This window comes from Pelodiscus sinensis, chromosome 1, assembly GCF_052426305.1.
Source record: "Pelodiscus sinensis isolate ZL-2025 chromosome 1, ASM5242630v1, whole genome shotgun sequence".
NCBI lineage: Eukaryota > Metazoa > Chordata > Testudines > Trionychidae > Pelodiscus > Pelodiscus sinensis.
The window spans coordinates 309,022,697-309,045,621 of record NC_143052.1 but is presented as its reverse complement, the minus strand read 5'-3'; the positions used below and the strand labels follow the sequence as shown (position 1 = coordinate 309,045,621).

General features: G+C 46.3%; 1 pseudogene; it reads right to left on the bottom strand.

Moving 5' to 3' along the window:
- Positions 1-19,749: 19,749 nt before the first annotated feature.
- LOC149525800 (uncharacterized) lies at positions 19,750-20,374 on the bottom strand (annotated as a pseudogene).
- Positions 20,375-22,925: the final 2,551 nt, after the last annotated feature.

The window sequence follows — 22,925 nt, the reverse complement described above, 5'->3', positions numbered from 1 at the left end:
TTCCCCTACCCCCCCAAACGATGCCTCTGCTCCCTCCCAAAGCAAGTGATGCCCATGCCCCCTCCCCCTGGCACCCCTACCATCCCTGACCCCGCTCCAGCCCCCCCTCCTGCCCACCCACCTGAGTTCCCAGAACCCACCCAACCCCAAGTCCGACAAGGTCCCTGCACCCGAGGTGCACATCCAGCCATCCCCCAAGCCACTCCAAACCCCCCTCCCCTTCCAGGTTATGAGCCCCCCTCCAACTCCTCCTTTTTTTAAAAAGACAAATACAAAGTTTGTTGTGTTCAAAACCAAAAAGGTGTCTTTACTGAGAAGTCAGGGAAGGGGCGAAGGGAGGGGTTGTGGTGAGAAAGGGATAGTGCAGCAAGCCAGGGGCCCCTAGAGGGGAGGCCCTGGGGCGAGTTACTGGGGTGCTTGAGAGAAACTCTCCCTCAAGGCCTCCTGGATGCTCACTCAGGCCTGATGGGCCTGGCAGATGGCAGCTGTCCGTGGCTGCTCAAAAGGTCTCCCCTCGCAGCTGGCCTCTGCTCCCCGTTTCTCTCCACAATATTGTGGAAGACACAATATGCTGACACCACCTCAGGGATGTTGTGCTCCCGCACATATGAGCGGGTCAGGAGGCACCTGAACCGCGCCTTGAGGCGGCCGAAGGCGCACTCCACCTGAATCTTGGCCGGTTCAGGTGGGCATTGGTCCCTGCTGGGGTCCAGGTGGCCGGTATAAGGCTTCATTAGCCACGGCATCAGGGGTAGGCTGCATCCCCCATGATGCATAATGGCATCTGTATGTCCCCAACTGCAAAGTCCCAGTGGGGGAAGAATGTGCCTGCCTCCAGCTTCCCATAGAGGCTGGAGTTCCAAAAAATCCAGGCATCGTGTGCCCTGTCTGACCACCTGACAAAAATGTCCATGAACTGTCCTCGATGGTCAACCAGGGCCTGCAGCACCATAGAAAAGTAGCCCTTGGCAGGACCATCGGCATGTGGGTCCCAGCAATCGTTCCCCCACAATTTGGGAACACCAGGGCAGCAAATCCAGCCACGATGGAGTCTAGGTCTCCCAGATGGATGACCCTCCGCAGCAGGATGGAGTTGATGGTTCTCACCACCTGCAGAAGGAGACAAACAAACACACAAATCAGAGAATGAGAAAGGAGGTGCCTGAGACTTTGGGAGGTGCTCACCCCGACCCATTCCCTCCCCCCACTCAAACATCCCAGGAGCCACCCCCTATGAGGCCAACCACCCAGCAGCAGGGCTATGTGAGGGCAGGATGGCAAAACCCCCTGGGGACAGGGCTTCTCCCCACCCCCACTCCACCGCCCATAGCCTCCAACCCCCTTTCCCGAGGGTCCCCCTTTTCCAGGGCTTCCCCCACCGTCCACCATGCAGGGACTGCAGTCCAAGAGGGCCTTACCTCCATGAGGAGAGCCCCGAGAGTGGACTTCCCCATGCCAAACTGGTTGCCCACTGATCGGTAGCTGTCGGGGGTGGCCAGCTTCCAGAGGGCGATTGCGACCTGCTTCTCCATGGGAATGGCAGGCTGCAAGTGGGTGTCATATCATCACAGGCAGGGGCGAGCCAGGCACACAGTTCCAAAAAGGTGGCCTTCCGCATTTGGAAGTTTTGGAGCCACTGCAGGTTGTCCCACCGCTCCATGACCAGGTGGTCCCACCAGTCAGAACTGGTGTCCAGCCTCCCGAAATGCCTCTCCACTGAGGGTTGCAATTGCAGTTGCAAGGGTGTTGCTTCCACACCCAGGGAGAGAGTCTCCATAAAGAGCCCAGGGTTGAGCTCGGTCAGGACCAGGAAGGCAGCCGGCACAAAGTGCTGCAGAAACTGCAGCATGGCTGTGTGGGGCCATCGCATGCCCAGGGGCAGCTCCAGCTCCATGGCACATAGGAAAAAGCTGTGGCATCCAAAAAAGCCGGGCAACTACACCAGGCACTGAGAGAGCTTAGCTGTCCCTTGAAGAGGTAGGCAAGCACACAGCAGAAGCAGAGAAACGGCTGCCCAGAAGGGTCCCTTTAAGCGCATGTCTCTGCTAGGCTTCGGTGCCAGCATTCGGAAGCAACTGGTAACCTAAAGCCCTGCCTGAAGTGGTTCCAGGTGGCCTTTTATGTGAGAGAGCATCAATGTGGACGCTCTCTTTCGAAAAAGCAGATCGCTTTTTCGATGTGCTTTGGCAGTGTGGACGCTCTCTTTCGGAAGAAGTTTTTTCAGAAGATCTCTTCCGGAAACGCTTCTTCCAAAAGAAAGCTGCAGTCTACACGTAGCCTCAGTTTTCCCCTGTAAGAGGATTTCAGTGGAGCAGCATGTCTTTGTGTCAGTGGAAAACGTATCCCAGAAAACATAAAAGCAACTCACAGCAAGTTACCACATTGTGGTGATTGCTGAGGTACCACTGTGATTGTTTTGCTATTTTTGCCTTTTCATTGATACAATACAGAACTGGCTTGAGCCCCCATGCAGTAACCTGGGGAAATTACACATCATCTCTGGGCGCCTCGGAGAGGCAATGCTTCCCCACTCACAAGCACAGAATCTGAGTGTGGACAAGAAACTTCTAAATAAAAGGAGGGAAGTAAGTGAGCACTAATTTGAGAAAACATAGCAAACAGAATTCATAAACATAAACCACGAGTAAAAAAAACCCACCCCATAATAAGCTGGGCAGTCATTTTCTCCTTAGTTTTTAAATCTAGCAATCTAGAAGTCCCTTTCACATACTTGATCCTTCAAGGCACCCCACTCACAGTTGATGCTCTTGGTCAATGAAGACCCACAGTTCAGATGTGCATCTGCAAAGTGGAGGAGGGTTAAAAAGGCACCTTACTTTCTCTGCTGCTCTCTCACCACACCTCTCTGCCAGCCAATCTGCTGACCACTTACTAGCCACTCCTACCAGCTCTCTGCTCACTGCTTCTGCCAGATGCCTTCTTACTTTCTGCCTGCCGCCCTGCTAGCCACTTGTGACACCTCTTTGCCAGCTACCCTGAAGACAGAGAGAGACTGTGTGTGTGTAAGAAGTTCCTGTGCAAAACCTGTGTTCTTTGCTTTACCTGCCATATGTCCTTGAAACGTTCATTAGAAACCAGAGTGCCCACAGAAGGGAGGACCTTTTGGTAGCATGTGCAGTGGCTGGTGAGATTTGAGAGGTCTCGTGGCCTATGGCAGTTGGACTGTGGAGTCCCATGTCCCAAGGAAAGGTTACAGACAGGGACTCTATACCTGGGAGTATGCCCAGAGCTACAAACAGTCTGGCCAGGCCTGCCCAGGCCTGCGTGGCTTAGCTGTGCATGGAATCCAGAGGTTGCACCCAATTAACTCAGTTCAGCAATTGTCAGACAGGTCCGTGACATTTATTGCTTGCCACATGTTTTGCATGTTAATGTTACGGCTTTCTAAAAAAGTCCATTCCTGTAATAATAAAGATCTCTAACCCAGTACTTACATAGCCCTTGTCACAGTATGATATGAGCCCTTCATGGTCATTAACAGGAGGGGGTGAGCTTCAGAGCCTGGGCCACAACTTCAAAGCACTAGAGTCCCCACCAGCTTGCGTCTGCCACCCTGCCTGGGAGGCTTGCTGCCCCGGGCTGTGTAGACATACCAAGAAAGTTTCTGGGAGCACTGGGAACTGAACACAGGCTTGTGTATTAAGGCTGTGCCTTCTTCCACCATAATAGTGTAAACTTTGTGATATTAATTTATCTCTGTCAAGGAAGTAGCCACTCAAAATCCTGTAGCTTCTGAAACACATGGGAAAATCTGCTCTTAAGTTTCCCAGCAATGTACTAATAATATGTGGAAAGAAATTCTAGTTCTGAAATGATTGGTGATTCCTGTTGTGCTAAATATGAGACGACTCGTAACATGACTGACGGTACTTAAGATAAGCTGGTACATCCGCTTCATGAGTGGTGCTTGGCTTTGTACCATAACACTTCACCAATGAAGAAGTTATAAGTGTTTCCACATATGTGCAACTTGAACTGTGGTACATATATAGTATCTATTTAGAACCCTCCCCATGAATTTATAATAGTTTAATACATTGATTTCCATGATGAAAAATAGCAGAACATTTATTGCTTCCAAAATTAGCGTTGAGAATGCTTTCAGTAACCATAATCATTTTTCCTAAATCTAACCTTAATTTTATATTATACAAGCAATTTGAAAATGGCTCTGTCTCCCTCTCTTTTTCTCACCAGCAGGTGGCATCAGCACATTCATGTCTTGAAAGACAGCAGGCTGGCAGGCTGAGCTACACTAAGAGGGTAAAGCTCCAGGCCTGGGGTAGCACAGGGATGGATTTCATGCCAGCTGCCTTTCCTCATGCAAAATTATTGCTATTGCTTTGAGTTTCTGAATGGTGGAGAGATTCTGGTAAGAAAAGTGCTGATGTATATGAGGATATGAGAACCTGTATCCCGTCGCCACTAGCTCTTCCCGTGGCCAAACCATTTTAGGAATTGAAATTATCATGACATTTGTATTGAACCTGAAGGATAGTGAGCAGGAAAATGTTTCACTGGTAAAATGATGAAACCCAGGGTGCTACAAAAGTCTGAGGTGCTTGATTCATCAGAATCCAAGCAATGCTTATGAACAACAGCCTGCATCTTTGTGTGCTTAGCACCCTTATATCCCCTTGATTTCAGGAGGAATCAAAGTGGTTCAGTACCTTACAAGGAGGTATTCAGCACTAATAGGACTGAGCCCTGGGAGAATCTGATGACATCACAGATCTCATTAGCTGGTATTATTCACCTGTGACAGAGATCACTACACAGTGCATTCTGATCAACGTTGCAGCCTGATATGAGATCATCTTTTTTCATTCTGTGCAGAGGCAGCCCTTTCTCCAATCCTTGGAGCAAAGCCGTTTGAGTCGGCAAAATCAGACTGATTAAGCAATTACATACTGGATTCTGTGCTTAATCAAGAGTACCACATAAAAGACTGTGCCATTCTTTAGCATCCATTACTTACACACCGATAGTTTACCAGCTTTCAATTATCTATTTCCTCTATTTGAAAAAGCAGCTACCTTACCAAAATCAACTGGTATGAGATTTAATTTCCCTCTTTCTAGTAGCTATGCAGTATTTTTTGAAAGAAGCACAAACCATTATGTCTTGTCATCTGCCATCATATACATCTATATTTATTACAGTGTTCAAAGGGTTAAGTGTATACTGTTTTGCACCTGCTGTTAATGATTAACAGCTGTTTGCCAGAGTAACTGGTTTTTCTCTTTATTTTTAAAGTCAATAGCCATAGAGGAGAGAAGAACAGCATTGCACTTGATTCAATAAAGTAAATAGTGTATTGATGACCCAGAGGATGACAAAGCATTTAGAATCTGTGCCACAGCTTTTAGCTGGTCTGCTTGCTATTAGGTTCCAAAATGTGTATGGATAGATGTGCATTAGAGAAAGGGTGGGGATTAAGGCACCAGACTGACTTGAGATTCAAAAGAGCTGCATTCATTTCCTGGCTCTGCCACAGACTCTCTGGCTACGTCTACACTGGCCCCTTTTCCGGAAGGGGCATGTAAATGTCACTAGTCGTCGTAGGGAAATCCGCGGGGGATTTAAATATCCCCCGCGGCATTTAAATAAAAATGTCCGCCGCTTTTTTCCGGCTTTTAAAAAAGCCGGAAAAGAGCGTCTAGACTGGCCCCGATCCTCCGGAAAAGGGCACTTTTTCCGGAGGATCGGGGCCAGTCTAGACGCTCTTTTCCGGCTTTTTTAAAAGCCGGAAAAAAGCGGCGGACATTTTTATTTAAATGCCGCGGGGGATATTTAAATCCCCCGCGGATTTCCCTACGACGACTAGTGACATTTACATGCCCCTTCCGGAAAAGGGGCCAGTGTAGACGTAGCCTCTGTGTATGACTTTGGGAAAGTTGTTTAATCTCTTTGTGCCTCAGTCCTCCATTTATTAAATGGAGATACTACTTCCTTCTTCCATCTTTTGTTAGTTTTATCTCTTTAGACTAAGATCATCAGGGCAGGAATTGTGTCTTACTGTGTGTCTATGCAGTAACTAATACTATAGGGCCCTAATCTTAGTTAGAGCCTCTGTATGTTATTCTACTACAATATCTAAGGCTATTAACAGGACAGATTCTGTGCTGACTCACTCCTATGTGTACACTGTGCTTATCTTCGTGTCCTTTAATGGGTTGGTACCAGGTGCATTATCAATCACTTTCATCTTTGCATGGCCATGGTCTACCATGACAACTGCTATCACAGGAAGCACTAGAGTTGCCTGTGCCTGGGCTAAAACATCACAGGAGACTGGACATTCTGTGCAGCTTTGGAACTCCCTTCCACCAGACATCAGGTGACCAGAGATGTCACCATCTCCTGAGCAAAATTTGGACTCTACTTCTTTACGCTAGCATTCAGCTAGGCAAATGCACATTACAACTCCAAAGCTTTAGATTGTAGATGATCTAAGCAAAGAATTGCCCATCTAAGGGCTCACAAATATGGGTTCTTAAGAAATTATTTGTATAAACTTGTATGGAAAGGGTTTAGTTCTTCCCTGCTAACTCTCAATGGAAGGGGCAGGAACTTGGCATACCTGTGAATATGTGGGAGACCTACATAGGGCAAAGCCATACGCATGGAGGCCCGTACTCCCACTTGGCATCCCAGCAACCCTTGTAGTTTCTTTGACAACTCACAGCTGGTTCTGTTCTTGCAGCCAAAGCATACAATGTTTTGACTGTTATCATTAGTTTATGTGCCACTCCAGCCCTGTGCCCTGCCTATGTGTGGCCCTCCTGTTCTGGGAAACACCCACTCATGGATTGTGCTCCTGCTGTGACATTTGCCATTGCTTGTTATCTTTTCCAGAGTGTAGCTCAATAACGTTGTGTAACCCTTCTGTCAGTTAGTGCTGGCAGCAGCCAGGACTGGGTTCAATAGCTAGGGGGTTCCTTTTCATGCATCCCACACAGAACTGGCTACAGCCCCCACCCAGTAACTTGGGAAATGCACACACAGCCCTGGGCGCCTCTGGGAGGCAATGCTTCCCCACTCGCAAGCACAGAGTCTGAGCATAGAAAAGAAACTTTTAATGGATGAGGGGGAGAAGTAACGTGGCATTAGCTTGGAATAACACCACAAAGTTCATAACCAAACCATGAGTAAATGTCCCAGCACAAGTGGATTTAGCAATGTCCTTTGCCTCTCAGGCTCACAAGCCCTGCAATGTAAGCGTCCCATTCACATGCCCAACCTTTCTCTATACCCCACTCAGGGCGGACCAGGTCTCAGAAGTGATTCGCAGAGCTCACCTTCCATCCTGGGAATAGGTGGGGGTAGGAAGTGTCTCACCCACTCCATTGGCCACTTGCCACTGCTCCTGCCAGCCGCCCTGCTGGCCGCCTGCTCCTGATGGGTTTGGATCTGGACCAAACCTAGCGATTTCAACTCTCTGTGATTCCAGTTTCTCAGTGATTTCAGCTCTTGACTCACAGTGCAGGCCAGCAGAAAATAAAGAGACTCCTTATGGAGTCTGTTTTAGTTCTGTCATTAGAACAGGGGAGGCAAGGAGGAGAAACAGGTTGAACCAGACTTACAGCTCATGCCTGGAGGGCATGTGGCTTGCTGGTTCAGAGCTCTGCTCCTCCCTCGCCCCATTCTCTTCACTTAAGTCTGGAAAGGAAAGCCTTGTCCATCTGAGATTCTTTACAATGACAGTGTCTCTCCTGCAAGCTTTGGTGGTCATATTTTACAATTCCTACATTTAGGGTTAACATTGTTTGTGACCCCATAACAGTCAAATTAGTTACAATAGGCAAAATACCATTCTAACAATTGACTATCTATCAGGCCTATAGCACCGACTGAACTGTATTTACATAAGCACATCCAGGATTTCTTTCCCATTCCAGCATGAACTGTATTTACATATCAACAGTTGAATACCTTACAGGGCTAAACAACTGAATGAGCATAACCACACCCAGGATACCTTTCCCCTTCCAGCTGGCTGCATTGGAACCAGTGATTCGGACCCTGCTTACAGGTGAAACAATGGTGAAATAATCACAGATGAGGCTTTGAGGGTCTGCCTACTGCAGCCAATGTTGTTCCTACACATTTTGGAAAACTAATTTCAGAAAGTTATAAAGTAGTAGGACTGGGATTGTCCTGTGGTAAATGTAAGCTATACAATGCACAGTGCCAGTGGAAACATACTGCTGTTATTCCAGTAATTAGAGCCAGAAGGGCTGACTTTCTGAATTCCTAGAGGACTCTACCACTCTGTCCCAGGCCTTCCCCCAACTCCACTCCTTCCTCCAAATGCCTGTGTAATGTCAACAGGTGGACCTCTGGAGCTTAGTGCATGAGCCTCTACTGCTTGAGCTAAAAGTCAGCTTGCTCTTAGCTAAGGCTATAGCCAAGTGTATATTACACCTGGATGCTCATCTTAAGATACATAACTCCAGCTATACAGAATACACAGCTGGCGTTGGCTTACTTTAAGCCAAGCTTGGTGCCATCCCTACAGCAGGAAGCCATGCAAAAGGAGTACCGGATGCCAACAGGGACACCCTCTGAGTTCAATGTATCTAGTATTAACTAGACTCACTAAATTGAACTCCATAAGATCGATCTCAGCAGTGTCTCTCTCTGTAAGTGATCTAAGTGCAACCATGCGAGATGATACACTACACCCAGTAGGTGTATAGGTTACACCTGCCCTCTTCTTATCTCTGCTATGCTCCTGCCCCAACTCCTTTCTCTCTCCCCCACCAGCACCTCTTGCCTACTGTTGAACAGCTGATGACCAGCGGGTGGGAAGTGCTGTGGGGAGAGGAGGAGCTGATTGTCAGGGCTGCTGGTAGGTGCTAAGCGCACAGTATTGAAATTGGTGCGTATGGTTAGAGCAAAACTCATGAACTCATACCCAGCAGTTTCACATGCTTAAAATCCATCAGCCATTCATTTAGATCTTCCCAATTGCATGATTGTATCGCAGTGTATAAATCTGTAAATCAGTGCATTCCTCTGTTTAAGTACAAATATAGGAGCCTTCTATCAAACGCTCTACAATTAACACTTGGCTATAATTTCACATTGTAAAATTTCAAGACACGGTGTGGAGAAAGCTGGTGGATCTTGCTTGTAGAATGGTGGCCCCTTTGTGAAATGTGACAGCTAATGCTCTAGTTAATCTTAGAAATGTCAGAGCCCCCTGGAAGTAACTGGGCCTGACAGTTAGAAGGCTAATTAACATCAAACTATACATCTTATTTTGCTTCCTCCATGCTTGTAGGTCACTTATTTGCTTTATTTTCATATGGAGCTTGTTCTGTTTTGAGCTGTAGTAGTGCCTGTCTGTTTGTGCAAAGGCTGATGTAACGAGTGAGAGCAAAGTCTAGCCAAATACTTGTCAGGTTGGGTGTGTTGCAGGCAGTCACAAGAAGTCCCCTGACTTGAAAAAAAAATAAAATGGCAGTAAACACTGGCCTAGCCCACTGGGAACCACTCAGTGCAAGAGACTGTAGATCAAAACCTCATGAGGACTCCCATTCCCATGAAGCAATAATGTCTAGTGGCAGAGCCCTAACTAGGCATTATAGTGCCTGGGATAAACAACCATCTTTGTGCCCCCTCCTGGTTTTTTCATCATTTAGGCCCCATAGTTGGGCATCAGGGGTAGCTGCCCTATTTGCCATGCCCTGGATGTAGCCCTGTCTAGAAGCATAACAGCATTATCATTGGCATCCCAGGCAGAGTGACGAATGCAGCTATTACCATGCCTCAACACAGTCCAGCAGCCATAATGAAGTGGTTGCACAGTGCAGTTTCATTGGGCTTGACTCCACTCCAGTGTAGCTGGTGACTGCAACATGAGCAGGATCAGGTACACTGTGAGCCTCTGCCACAAAGGGGAGGGTTTCGTGCTGCACAGAGCTAAAGAAAAATCCTAAGCTGCCCTCCTTCACTCCACCACTTTTCTACTTCAGTTTCCTCTTCTTTCCCTCTTTGTACCTTTTTTTATGTATTGAATGTGTGAAAAGTATTTAGTTGGTTTCAGCTCTTGCAGTTATTCTCACCCATCAGCAGTGTTCCCACTAATCTTTTCCATCCATGTGCAGAATACATTTTGTTATGTGCACCAAGGCATGTGTGAATGTGCACCACTAGAAGAAATAACAGAGCTAATTAGCTGGGTGGCACTGGAATCTCTGCTGAGCAGCTGCACAAGTGCACAGCTCGCAGGGAACACTGCCTGTCAGTACAGGTGCACTAATTCCTTCTTTTCAGTATAGAGTGGGTTTTGAATAACAGAATTTTGAAAGATACGGCACAGTCCTGGGGCTCAATTCACCCCAACTAGTGCAAGGGAATGTAAATACTACTTGCATTCCCCTGCAAGAGCAGGGACTACTGATCCTAAGAGGGAATTCACCCAAAGGGAGGGCAGCACTGAATTGTGACAAGGATGGGCTAGGAGCCCACCCTTGGAAGTTGTCTGGATCGGTCTTGAATTGACCCATCCCCAGCCATCTCACCTATCCACAGCTGTTCCTCCCTTTGAAGTGGCTTTGACTGATTGCAGGTTCCTCAACTGAGTAAGGATTGTGGGTACTCTGTGCTGGCTCATGCCCTCTTTCAAGCTGACTTGATGGGACTCCTGCTACTTCCTTGGTAGTCTAATATAGCAATTCCACAGCCTAATACAGAAATTTTCACTCCAAAGTTTCTCCTTTTATTCAGACTACAGTCTCCTCTTTCTTAATTTCATCCCGTTTACTGCATATTATTCTGACTCTTACAAATTCTTCACCCTACTTGGCTGCTGAGCTGTCCTTACCACAGTAATGCTCCATTGCTTTCTTCAAGGGTATTGCCTGGAGAAGATCACAGAAAAAGTCCCTTGGTTCATCATTCAGGGTACGTCTACACTGCGGGTTAAAGTCAAGTTCAGATACGCAACTTCAGCTACGTTAATTGCATAGCTGAAGTCGAAGTAGCTTAACTCAGCTTTTGGAACTGTCTACACAGCAGGACGTCAAAGGAAAAACACTCTTTCTCCAGCTTCCCTTACTCCTTGTGAAATGAGGGTTACAGAAGTCAGAGTAAGAAGCCCAATATCTCAAAATTATTTCGAAATAATGGGCTTGCTGTGTAGACACGCAATCTGTTATTTCAAAATAACATGAGTTATTTCAAAATAAGTGTGCAGTGTAGATATAGCTTTAGATGTTTATGAAAAGGCTATGGAATGGAATAGAGATGGAAAGTAAGGAAGAAAGGCAGCTAATTAGAGCTTGTCTACATCAAGAAATTGACCAGAGTAGCTATTTTGGAATAACTTTTATTCTGGAATCGCTACTCTAGTCAATTTCCCCATGTAGAAAAACTATAAGTGGAGTTGGAAGGAAATCCCTATTTAGTTCTTTAGGGCAGAAACGGTTTCTGTCTATATAGCACCTAGCACTGTAGAGCCCCAGTTCTGATTCAGGTTTCTGGGTGCTACAGTCATACAAACATAGCATGTCTACACTAGGAAATTATTTCAAAATAACTTTGAGGCTACGTCTAGACTGGCATGATTTTCTGCAAATGCTTTTAATGGAAAAGTTTTTGTGGAAGCATTTGTGGAAAAGAGCGTCTAGATTGGCACAGATGCTTTTGCGCAAAAACACTTTTTGCGGAAAAGCATCCGTGCCAATCTAGATGCGGTTTTGCGCAAGAAAGCTCCGATCGTCATTTTTGCCATCGGGGCTTTTTTGCGCAAAACAGTTTTTAGCTGTCTACACTGGCCATCTTGCACAAAAGTATTTGCACACAAGGGCTTTTTCCCGAGTGGGAGCAGCATAGTATTTGCGCAAGAACACTGACAATCTTACATTAGATCGTCAGTGTTCTTGCGCAAATTCAAGCAGCCAGTGTAGACAGCTGGCAAGTTTTTCCGCAAAATCATCTGATTTTGCGGAAAAGCTTGCCAGTCTAGACACAGCCATACTGTCGACAAAGCTTCTGTCGACAAAGAGTGTCTAGACCACTGCCAGTTCTGTCGACAAAGCAAGCTGCTGGTTTGACACCAGTCAAGTCCCAAGGGTGCCAGTCTAGAAAAGTTCAACCTGTAGTGAAGTACCTTAAAGGGACTAAATCCAGAGCATGGCAGTAGAGCACTTTATAACCATCAGGTCCGGTTATGGAGACTCAAAACTGGCACTCCAAATCACTAGTTGGCAGTCTCAGAAGGAATTGAGGATAGAAAGGGCCCTCGGGAACGTTGTTGAGGCATGTTAGTCACGGTGGGTTTGTGGGAAGTTTGCTCGTGTTATGACTGCTCTGGGGAATCAAGGGAATGCTTCCTTCTCTCAAGTTGTCAATTCAACCCCTTTTGCTGGCACTAAACGACTTAACACAATTAGTTAATTGAAGCAACCCACAATCCTGTGCAAGTTGCGTGCGGAGGTGTAGCGAGGGTGTTATGCACCCAGGGGGCAAAGGCAAAATTTGCCCTCCCCCTGTTGCTGCTGCATGGCGGGGCCTTGAACCCAGCACATGGCTGAACCTGACCCTGGGAGGAGGAGGGAGCTAGTACCATGTCTGTCCCCGCCCCCTCCAGTTTGGGGACGGACTCCCCGCACACACACTAACCCACTGGCAGAGATGGAGGAGGATCGGGGCAGAGAGGCAGGGAGGAGGCTCCAGCCAGTGGCAGCAGGCGGAGGAGGAGCAGGTGAGCCGAGAGATGACAGGGAAAGCGGAGGGGGACTAAATTGGTGCCCCCCCAGCGTGGCGCCTGGGGGCAACTGCCCCTCCCCATGCCCGCCCCTCGCTACACCACTGGTTGTGTGCCTTATTTGCCAGTCTAGACGCAGCCAGATGGAAAAAGTGCTCCTATATGTTCATGTGGCTCTTTTCAGAGCTAGTGGATTAGGAGTTCATTGTAGGCAAGAAAATGCACAATACTTGCAAGATACTGTAGGTAAAGTTCTGTTATTGTTACAATTTTTTAAAAAGAATAAGCAAATTTTCTGTTATTTGGACTGCTGTAACTAACTAGAAGTTACATGGATTACTAGGAATCGTTTGATCCTAAATGAAGAGGCACAATTCTAATGGACAAGGAGGTTTCCGAGAAGCGTGGGTGTACCTGTTACAATGAAGTGGCAAATACTGTACATTGGAAATGACAGCAGGAATCCCTTCCATACATGCATTGCAATATTTCTGCTGCAATCATGACTTTCTTCTTCTTACCATTTGAGGGAGATAATTTTGATGCACTATGAATTTCACATTTTCTTGGGCAGTTGTTACATATCCTATGTGAAATGATGTTGTGATGGCAAATGTTCTATAAATGATTCACTGCAAAGCAAGGGTTTTGTGAATAGAACTACTGATGAGTCAGCCAAGACAGGGATTCAGCAGACACCAGAATCCTACTACAGAAATTATCTGTCTGTTGCTTTTATAAGGAGGATTCGGTAAGTGCTAAGAAAGCACTCACATACATCTCCTCATCCACATTAGTAATGAACCATATGGCAACGTGGCAGGAGCTGTCAACGTGGCTTGGGGGAGACTTGTATAGCGATGAGCAGGCTATATGTGTTCAAATTACTAAAGCTCACACTAAATTAATTCAGGGCTCATTTTATTGTAGTTCTTAATTTACCTTATCCTGGCCCTGCCTATGGCCACCTTGTGCTGCTCTTGTGATGCACATGGACATGATTTTAGTTTAACCAGCTGATGGAAGATTCCTCTAGAGCGGGGAATCCCCAAGCGGTATGTTATTGATTGATTGATTGATTGATTTTTTTATTATTTGTACTACAGTCATATCTATGAACCCCAATCATAAACCAACACCCCTGTGCTAGGTGTTACACAAAACAAAAAGACTCCCTCTCCTGCATGGAGAAAAGAGAAATAAAAATAATTAAAGGTCTAGAGAACATGACCTATGAGGGAAGACTGAAAGGACTGGGTTTGTTTAGTTTGGAAAAGAGAAGACTGAGAAGGGACATGTAGCAGCTTTCAAATACTTAAACGGGTATTACAAAGAGGAGGGAGCAAAAGTATTCTCCTTAACCTCTGAGGATAGGACAAGAAGCAATGGATTTAAATTGCAGCAAGGGAGGTTTAGGTTGGAGATTAGGAAAAACTTCATAGCTGTCAAGGTGGTTGATCAATGAAATAATTGCCTAGTGAGGTTGTGGAATTTCTATCACTGGAGATATCTGAGAGCAGGTTAGACAGACATCTGTCCAGGTTGATCTGGATGGTGCTTGGACCTGCTGGGAGAGCAGGGAACTGGACTTGGTGACCTCTTGAGATCCCTTCCAGTTTTAGTATTCTATAATTCTATGGCGTTTACAACCTAAGTAAGATGCTGTAATGGTTCTTTCACCATTTCCTACCCAGCAGAATGATAGTGCCTAAAAGGAAAAGGTTTCTTCTATAGATAGATGTGCATAAGTTAGAGTCACTTCCTGTGCAAATGACCAGTCTCCAGCCAGCCTCAGAATCAGAAAACTGCTTTATCTCTACCTCTGAGCAGCCAAAGATGACAGCCTTTAACTTTTTCAGGTTTATTTTTTCAAAGAAGAAAAGACCCCCTCAACGAGCTCTATTTCTCAGTAAAAATGTTTGCTTCTTGGCAGGAGATTTTAGTAGTGTAAATACTAAAATTTGCCCTATATGGGATGTCTATGAAGACCAAAAGGAGAGTTAACAGAGATTCTAAAATCCATTTATGTTCTGCTAGGAGAGATTAGTACACCTGAATGTATGCAAACCTTACGGACAATTTTCTTTCTGAGTCAGTCCAAAGTACCTTGCACATGGTTTTGCTTGTTTGGGTTCAGTGCAGCTCTTTTTATTCTGGAGGTATCTTCTCTCCCACGTGTAATCTAAGCATCGTTGACATATTTGGATGAATTATGTGACTGTTTGGAGCAGTGACTGCAGATGCAAAGTCTGGCACACCAGGATATCCATCTGGATACAGATAATAGGGCTTCCTGCTAACTCTTTGCAGACAGGGTGGACCTGTGGCATTTTCATACTAGAGAATTATACTGTATGTGCTCTGGAAATAGTGAGGGAAACTAACTACTGGTCAGTGGTCAATTTTCCCAGATATAGGGGATGTTGTAACTACACAGATCTACATATATCTAGCTGTTACAGTTGTATTTCCTCACTTTCTAACAATTATGCGACTCGTATTGAGTCCATGGTACTTGACTCAGATAATTTCTTTAGACTTTAGAAGCTGGAGTATAATTGCGTATATACAATGCCAGGAATATTTTCTTTGACTGTTTCTTGGGTTTTTTTATTTCACTGTTCCAAATGTGATAGTTGAAATATGTATGAACATTTTGCTACTGTCTTGATAACTATAAATGTTTATACAGCCACTTACTTTTTGGCACATTTAAGTCTCAATATTAAATTCACAGCTGCATAGTCCACTTGCAAGGAAGGATTCTAGCATTGGACTTCCTTGCTAAGCTGATTTGAACGCTTCCTCTTCCTTTTCTTCTTATACCCAAAGGACAAGATAAAGAAGATAAACTGAAGGCTTTGATAAACTGGGTACAGTTGATAACATCACTGTGTGAGGCATTCAGCTTCTCCAGATGTTTTCTGCAGGGTTGAATTTGTCAGCCATAGTATAGAAATCCCCTCGCCTTGCACTCAGGAAGCAATTTAAATTGTTAATGATTTTCAGTTATTTCTAATAAAGTTTAAAATGCACAGCACCTACATAAATGCTTTACAATTTCAAAATGAAAAGCATAAATAATCTGATATCAAGTGTGGATCTTCAGAATTTTTAACTGGCTTATTTTATTTGTATATCATTCATTGTAGGTCACCTGTAAGCAGACTCTGATAGCTTTGGATGTAAGTGTGACCTAGCTGGGCTTTGAATCTGCTCCCACTGATTTCCTACTGAGTTCAGTGAGAATTGCACTAGACCCCTTATTTCTATAGCGTATGCAATAAGAAAACAGTATATTACCACCTATTCAGTATTTTATGTTTCTGATAGCAAGTTCTCTAAAGGCTGCACTGTATGATGCTTTTAGGCATGAACATGCTATTCAGGTTTCATTATTTGGCTGTGTGTACTAATGTTTTAATGTTCTGAGGTCAATAACATGGAGGTGTTCTGTTCAACATCTGTAGCCATAAAATTGTCAAAGGGCTTTGTTGTACTGAATGTTGTGACCTTCACCACTATCTAGGACAAGGCCTTTGTTCTGAGCATGAGGATGGTTAGAGGGAAGAAGGATTTTTGGAAATGGGTCAATGAGTACCAATGGGGTCAGAGGGTCACTTGGGTAGTTTTAAGCCTACAATGAGAAAAGTTAGGCTATGTCTACAGTACAAAGATAAGTCAACTTAAGGTTTGCCAATGATCATAAGTTGCTTTAATAACATCCTTGTGTTGCCTGAATACGTCCACAGTTGTTGCTCCTGTATCAAGAAAGAGTGTTTCCAGGGCCATCGATAAGGGGAGGAGCAAAGGAAAAAGTTGTTCTGGGGCCTGGTGATTCCAAGGGGTCTGGGACTCCCAGTCACCACCTCTGCTACAGCAGCAGTGGCCACAGCGAGAGCCTTGGCTTCCTTTGAATTGCCACTGGAGCGCCGCCCTACACAGGTCTGAGGGCTGGGGTGTGAGCGCAAACCATGGTCCGGGCAGCACTGAAGATTGGCTGTCTGCCCCACCCCTTTTATCTGAGGCCCCGTCCCTTGTGGGGCTCACGGAGCTGGGCCCATCCTCACACCTTGCCTCAGGGCCCATGGTGGCTATTGGCCCTGCTGAGCATTTCATTGTAGGTAGCTATCCCACTGTGCAACTCACCACCCTCTGTCACCCTCTGCGCTGGGAGCTTCGGGAACTGATCGCAGTTTATCATGGGGACATACATGCTCACAACACTGTGATGCAGTTCTTTCCATTCCTTCATTCCATGGGTTTCATACTTCCAGCTTTGTGGTGAACTGCGCACCTGCCATCTCTGCCTGATAGTGTGGCTCCTGAGCTGCTGGCCATTGTGGTGATGAGCGTCATGAACACAACACAGCTGGTCCTGCAGTATATCATGGGCTGTGAAACAAAGAAAGAGTCGCTCATGCTTGCCCTGTGGTCTGTCATGGAAACTAATAATTCAGGGTTGCTCCTTGCATTCATGCAACAGCTTACCACAGTGAACCATTGGTACAGTGTTCACAAAACAAGCACTGAGTAGTGGGACCTCACTGTGATGCAGATGTGGTATGATGAGCAGTGGCTGTAGAATTTTCAGATGTGAAAAGCCCCCTTCCTGGAACTCTGTAGAAAGCTTGGCCCAGCATTGCAGGGCAAGGACACCAGAATGAGAGCTGCCCTGACTGTGGAAAAGTGAGTGGCAATCCCTTACGGGAGCTGGCAACTCTAGATCGCTACTGGTCAGCTGTGAATGTGTTTGGAGTTGGAAAGTGCAACATGGAAGTTGTTGTGGGGTCTGGTGTGCAGGGCAATTAATTGCCTACTACTATGAAGGACTGTGATTCTTGGTAATGTGCAGGAAATAATTGATGGCTTTGAGGCGATGGGATTCCCTAACTTTGGCAGGGCAATAGAGGGAATGCATATTCCCATTTTTGACCCCTGATCATCTTGCAATGGAGTTCATTAACCAAAAGAGCTACTTCTCCATGGGTATGTCTACACTACCCCGCTAGTTCGAACTAGCGGGGTAATGTATGCATACCGCACTTGCTAATGAAGCCCGGGATTTGAATTTCCTGGGCTTCATTAGCATAAGCGGGGAGCCGCCATTTTTAAATCCCCGCTGCTTCGAACCCCGTGTAGCGCGGCTACACGGGGCTCGAACTAGGTAGTTCGGACTAGGGTGCCTATTCCGAACTACCGGTACACCTCATTTCACGAGGAGTAACGGTAGTTCGGAATAGGACCCTAGTCCGAACTACCTAGTTCGAGCCCCGTGTAGCCGCGCTACACGGGGTTCGAAGCAGCGGGGATTTAAAAATGGCGGCTCCCCGCTTATGCTAATGAAGCCCAGGAAATTCAAATCCCGGGCTTCATTAGCAAGTGCGGTATGCCTACATTACCCTCCTAGTTCAAACTAGCGGGGTAGTGTAGACATACCCCATGGTCTTATGGGTTCTGAGGATGTTTCATTGACATCAGTGCAAGTAGTCAGGGAAGGTGCATGATGCATGTATCTTTCAGTCACTGGACTGTATAAAAATCTACATGCTGGAACTTTCTTTCCAGACCAGAAGATTCCAATGGGGGATGTGCAAATGACCATAGTGATCCTGGGAGACACTGCATATCCTTGCTTCCTGGCTTCTGAAGCTTGGGAATCTAGATAGCAGCAAGGAGTGTTTTAACAACAGGCTCAGCGGGTGCCAAATTACTGTTGAATGTGCCTTTCGCTGACTAAAAGGACACTGGCGCTGTCTTTTTGATCAGTTAGACTTCAGTAAGGAAAATATTCTTATGGTCATTGTGGCCTGCTGTACTCTCCATAATATTTGTGAATCAAAGAGGAATACATTTCCCAGGGGTGGACCAATGAAGCTGATTAACTGGCTGCTCATTTGCAGCAGCCAGATACAAAGACAAGTAGAGGGGCACAGTGGGAGGCTATTCAAATCAGGGAGCTTTTGAAGGAGCATTTTGACAATGATTCCCAGTAATCTGTCTGGATGAGATTACTTTGGTAGACATTTTGTTTACTTGCCACCATGAATTGCCCCTGCTGTGCTTGCTTCTTGCGCATTAATTGCAAGGAGCACATAGTTGTACCTATAGCCATTGTGTTTCAGTGTTAGCAGTGAGTGATGTACGTATGTCTGTATTTCACAGATAAAGACTTATTTAATTTCAAAGGCTCAAGTTTAAGAACAAAATCAAACACAAATTTTTAGTCCAACAGGGGACATGACAAATAAGAACAGTCTCAAAGTTAGAGCTCTCAAAGCTGGCTGTAACTCCAGCTTTCATTGGGAAACCAGTCTCCAGGCATGGAGTGCACTGGATTGTGTGAGGGATTGGTAACATGGAGTGAACACAATGGGGAGGGCATAGACTGGTGTTGCACAGTGGCCAGAGGGGGAGCTGGGCGCAGATTTGCTGCAATTGCAGTCTAATGAGGGACTTCAACGTGCCTGTCTGGTCCTAAAGGAACTTTATCATTAGCTCCTAGTCCTGTGTCCTTTTCGGGCTATCCAGCCACAGGCTTTCATTTATTCCCTCCCTCCATACTCTTCCTTTGCTCTGTGCTGCATCTGTTGACTGCAGCACTTCGAAAAATAGATCCTTCTTATTCCTCCTAGGTTATCGCTTTATCTGATGGATAAGGCTCCATGGATGTGGAGGGAGTGTGTTTTCAAGGGCACAGCTGCAGAAGGCAAAGAAACAATGAACAGAGATGGTGTTGTGAGTATGCTCACAGTTGTGAATCACAGACGTTTCACACATGTCTTTCTAACTGCCTCTTGGTAGCACACTGGTTTCTGTGTGTCTTAATTGTGACAAGTTAGCAGGGAAGGGGGAGTGGGCATGGGGAAAAGGACAGGGAGAGACAAAGAGAGGTTTGCAAAGGGGGTTACTATAAGCAGTTAGGGAGTCTATTTCCACAGGCGAGGGTAATTGAATGCAATATCTCACTCCTAAGGGTAACTCAGGATGCAAGGGAGCACCTCCTGCATTCATATGGCTTCAGACCAGTTCTGTACAATATGAAAGTAAACTGAACACTTACTGGAGCTCCCCTCTCCTGCATACTGCATGCCACTGCTGGAGTGCTGGGACAGGCTAGACCCACCGGAGAGGAAAAGAGGTCCTGACTCCCTGTGACATGAGACAACCCTTTGTTTACTCCATATTATCCCCCAGCTCCACCTCCTCATCCACCACTTCCTCATCAGGGTTATGTCTGCTAGTTACTGTCTCCAGTCCCCCCCAAGTATCCACAGGGCTTGTGGCAGTGAAGGTGGGGTCACCACCGAAGATGGCGTGCAGTTCTTTATAGGAGCAGAGGGTCCTTGGCACTGCATCAGAGTAGCAGTTGGCCTCCATTGCCTTACGGTACGCCTGCCTCGGCTCCTTGATTTTAGCCAGACAGTGCTGTTTGTCCCTTTTGTGCCCCTTCTCTTGCATGCCACAAGCAATCAGCCCATAGGTATTAAAATTCCTACAGTTGGTACAAGGCTGAGACTGCACGTCCTCCTCACCCCAAAGACTCAGCAAATCCAACAGTTCTGGTGTGCTCCACCCAGGAGTGTATTTTGTTGTGGACAAGTCAGCTGGGACGATGCTGTGTGAACTGTGCATGCTGACAGCACAGGAAGAGGAATTTCAAAAATCCCTAGGCCTTTAATGGAGGAGAGCACTTGCATACCTTCAGAACGGCGAAGTTCAAACTGCTTACCAAATTGGTCATGAATGGCATTATGGGATTGGAGCATCCACGGGGAAACGTTAGCAGGTGCTCAGCACCCACCAGCATCCAAGCTCCACCCCTTGTCCCCCTCACCCCATCACCTCTTGCTCGCAGGCAGCTCCACTGATCTACTCCTCCCCCTCCTTTCCAGCACCTTCAGTTTTGCAGCATTCAGGGGGTCTGAGAGAAAGGGGGAGGAATGAAGGGGAAGAAAGAGGCAAGGTGGGGCAGAGGCTTGAGGGAAGGAGTGGAGTAGGGGCTGGACCTGGAGCAGAGGGGGAGTGTCGAGTGCCTATACAGTTATTTTGTGGGCATAGCAGAGTGGTGACACTGGCGGGAGGAACATGTCAGGGTGTACACTCCTGTTTTGTGGACAAAAGCTGACTTTTGTCAACCATACTGTGTAGTCAGACAAGGCCAAAGTGTCTGGTGCTGCTGTACATGACTTGCTTGGAGTTGGGGTGTTTGTGAACTGGGATGTTCACAACATCTAGCCAACATCTTCAAAAGCAACTAGTGACTTTGGCTACCCAACCAGAGACACTTAAAAGGGTCTGAGCACCTGCTCTCTGGAAACAAGGATTCTGGCTGCCTGCTCTGCAAGAGCAATAGAGCTGGGTCTCGGAGTGCAAAAGGGCCCTACGCACCCTCTCCGTATGCTAATGAATCAAATTAATCAAGTCCATCCAATGTTTAATTTGCTTGGTTTTCAAAAGAATATATTCCTGCACAATTTGAAAGACACTTCACTATGCCATGTCTTTAAAATTGCCAACAGGTCTCTACAGGACCTAATTTAACACTATTCATTTGCTCACAGAAGTGTATAAGGAACAAACTAGACAGCAAGGACAAAGAAACACTAACATACTTTGTCGAGCTAAACCAGTTGTAAAAGGAATTGAATACCTCTCTTCGCTACTCTGCATATTACATATGTGCTTTGGTACAATGAGTACAGGCCGCCAATGGGGCAGGCGAAGGGGGCAATTACCCTTGGGGCCTGGAGATTCAAAGGGGCCTGGAGCCAGGGCCGGCCAGAGCCCTTTTGGCACCCTGGGTCTGGGCGTGTGGTACTGTCCTGGGCACAGGGCACATGCGCGTGCCGGCCGCTGGTGCGCAGCCTGGGGCCCGCCCCCGGGGCACTCGGCACATGCACTGCCCAGTCTGGCCCGGCCAGTGCTGCTGGTGCGCACGCCAGGCCGTGCAGGGCCCTGCAGCCATGGGGGGAAGGGCACTGCTGGTCGGCACCGTGGAGATGCGGGGGGCCGGTGCTCTGATCATTATTGAGAGTCACAAAGGAGCTATTACAAATGATTGTTAGTTTAGAATAGATGAACTGATTGTATACATTTGTCAGCTATGTTGCACTTACCTTTTGATGCTGAAAATATCACCAGTCAAATCTGTTCTGCCTGAGTCTGTCTCTGACTGAATCTATTTTTAGGTGTAAGTTGCCTACTTACACAAGGAAACAAAATATTATGTGATGCCTTTTAGGGTAACTGTTCCTGTATCACCCCCTCTGTGGTCCACTCCCAAAATATCCAGTCAGGTCTCAGCTCTCGAGCTGTCCCTTGTAGCTGGGCAGGGACCCTTGTGCCACTCCATACTGATTGAGGGATTTTAAGGCTGCACAACTCCCAGCCTTACACTGTGATATGCCCAGCAAGCCAGCCTGCCTAGTGGTCAGTACCTGTGTGTTGCTTATTCTCTGTGGGCTATTAAAGGTGTAATGTATTAGTACTTACATATGACTGCACAGTTCTCTCAGCAGTATATTTGTCCTTTAGGTAAAGGCATTATAGAGAAAAGATATAAAATACAAGACAGATTCCTACATGCTTACTAAAATCTTGTCCATGGTAAACCCCAGCTCCAACATAGGGCTCTGGTAAGTGACAGTCTTCTCAATTCTTCCGCAAGGGGAGTGATCCCTCTAGGACCCAACGTCTTATCAGTTTGTTGGGTCAAAAGGAAGATCCTATATCAGTTTAAACTCATCCTTTTATGCCAAAAGCCCTTTCTTTGTCTCTTGGTACCTGGGAAACCCAGTCGGAACTAGTACCTTGAAACCATCCTGAGGGGACGTGGAAGGTGAAACATCTCTGGAATTGTTTATAATCACCAGGGTAATCCTTCCACCCTAATACACACTCTAGTTTCTGGAGGAGCAGTGGTAACCATCCCCCATGGAATAGAACACAATCATACATAAACCATTCATAAGTTAAATGCAATGGTCCCCAAATATACTGCATAAAGTTGCTATTTCCGTTACAATGCCAAAACTTCTCATGGTGACAGGAGCTGTGTAAGTGCAGAACCAATTTAGGAAATAAACTGACTTAGTTTACAGAATAGGCTGGAGTCCAGCTGCCCCAGAATAATTGAGAAAATCTGAATCTTCTGAAATGAGCTCACAGTCAGCACGGAGAGCTG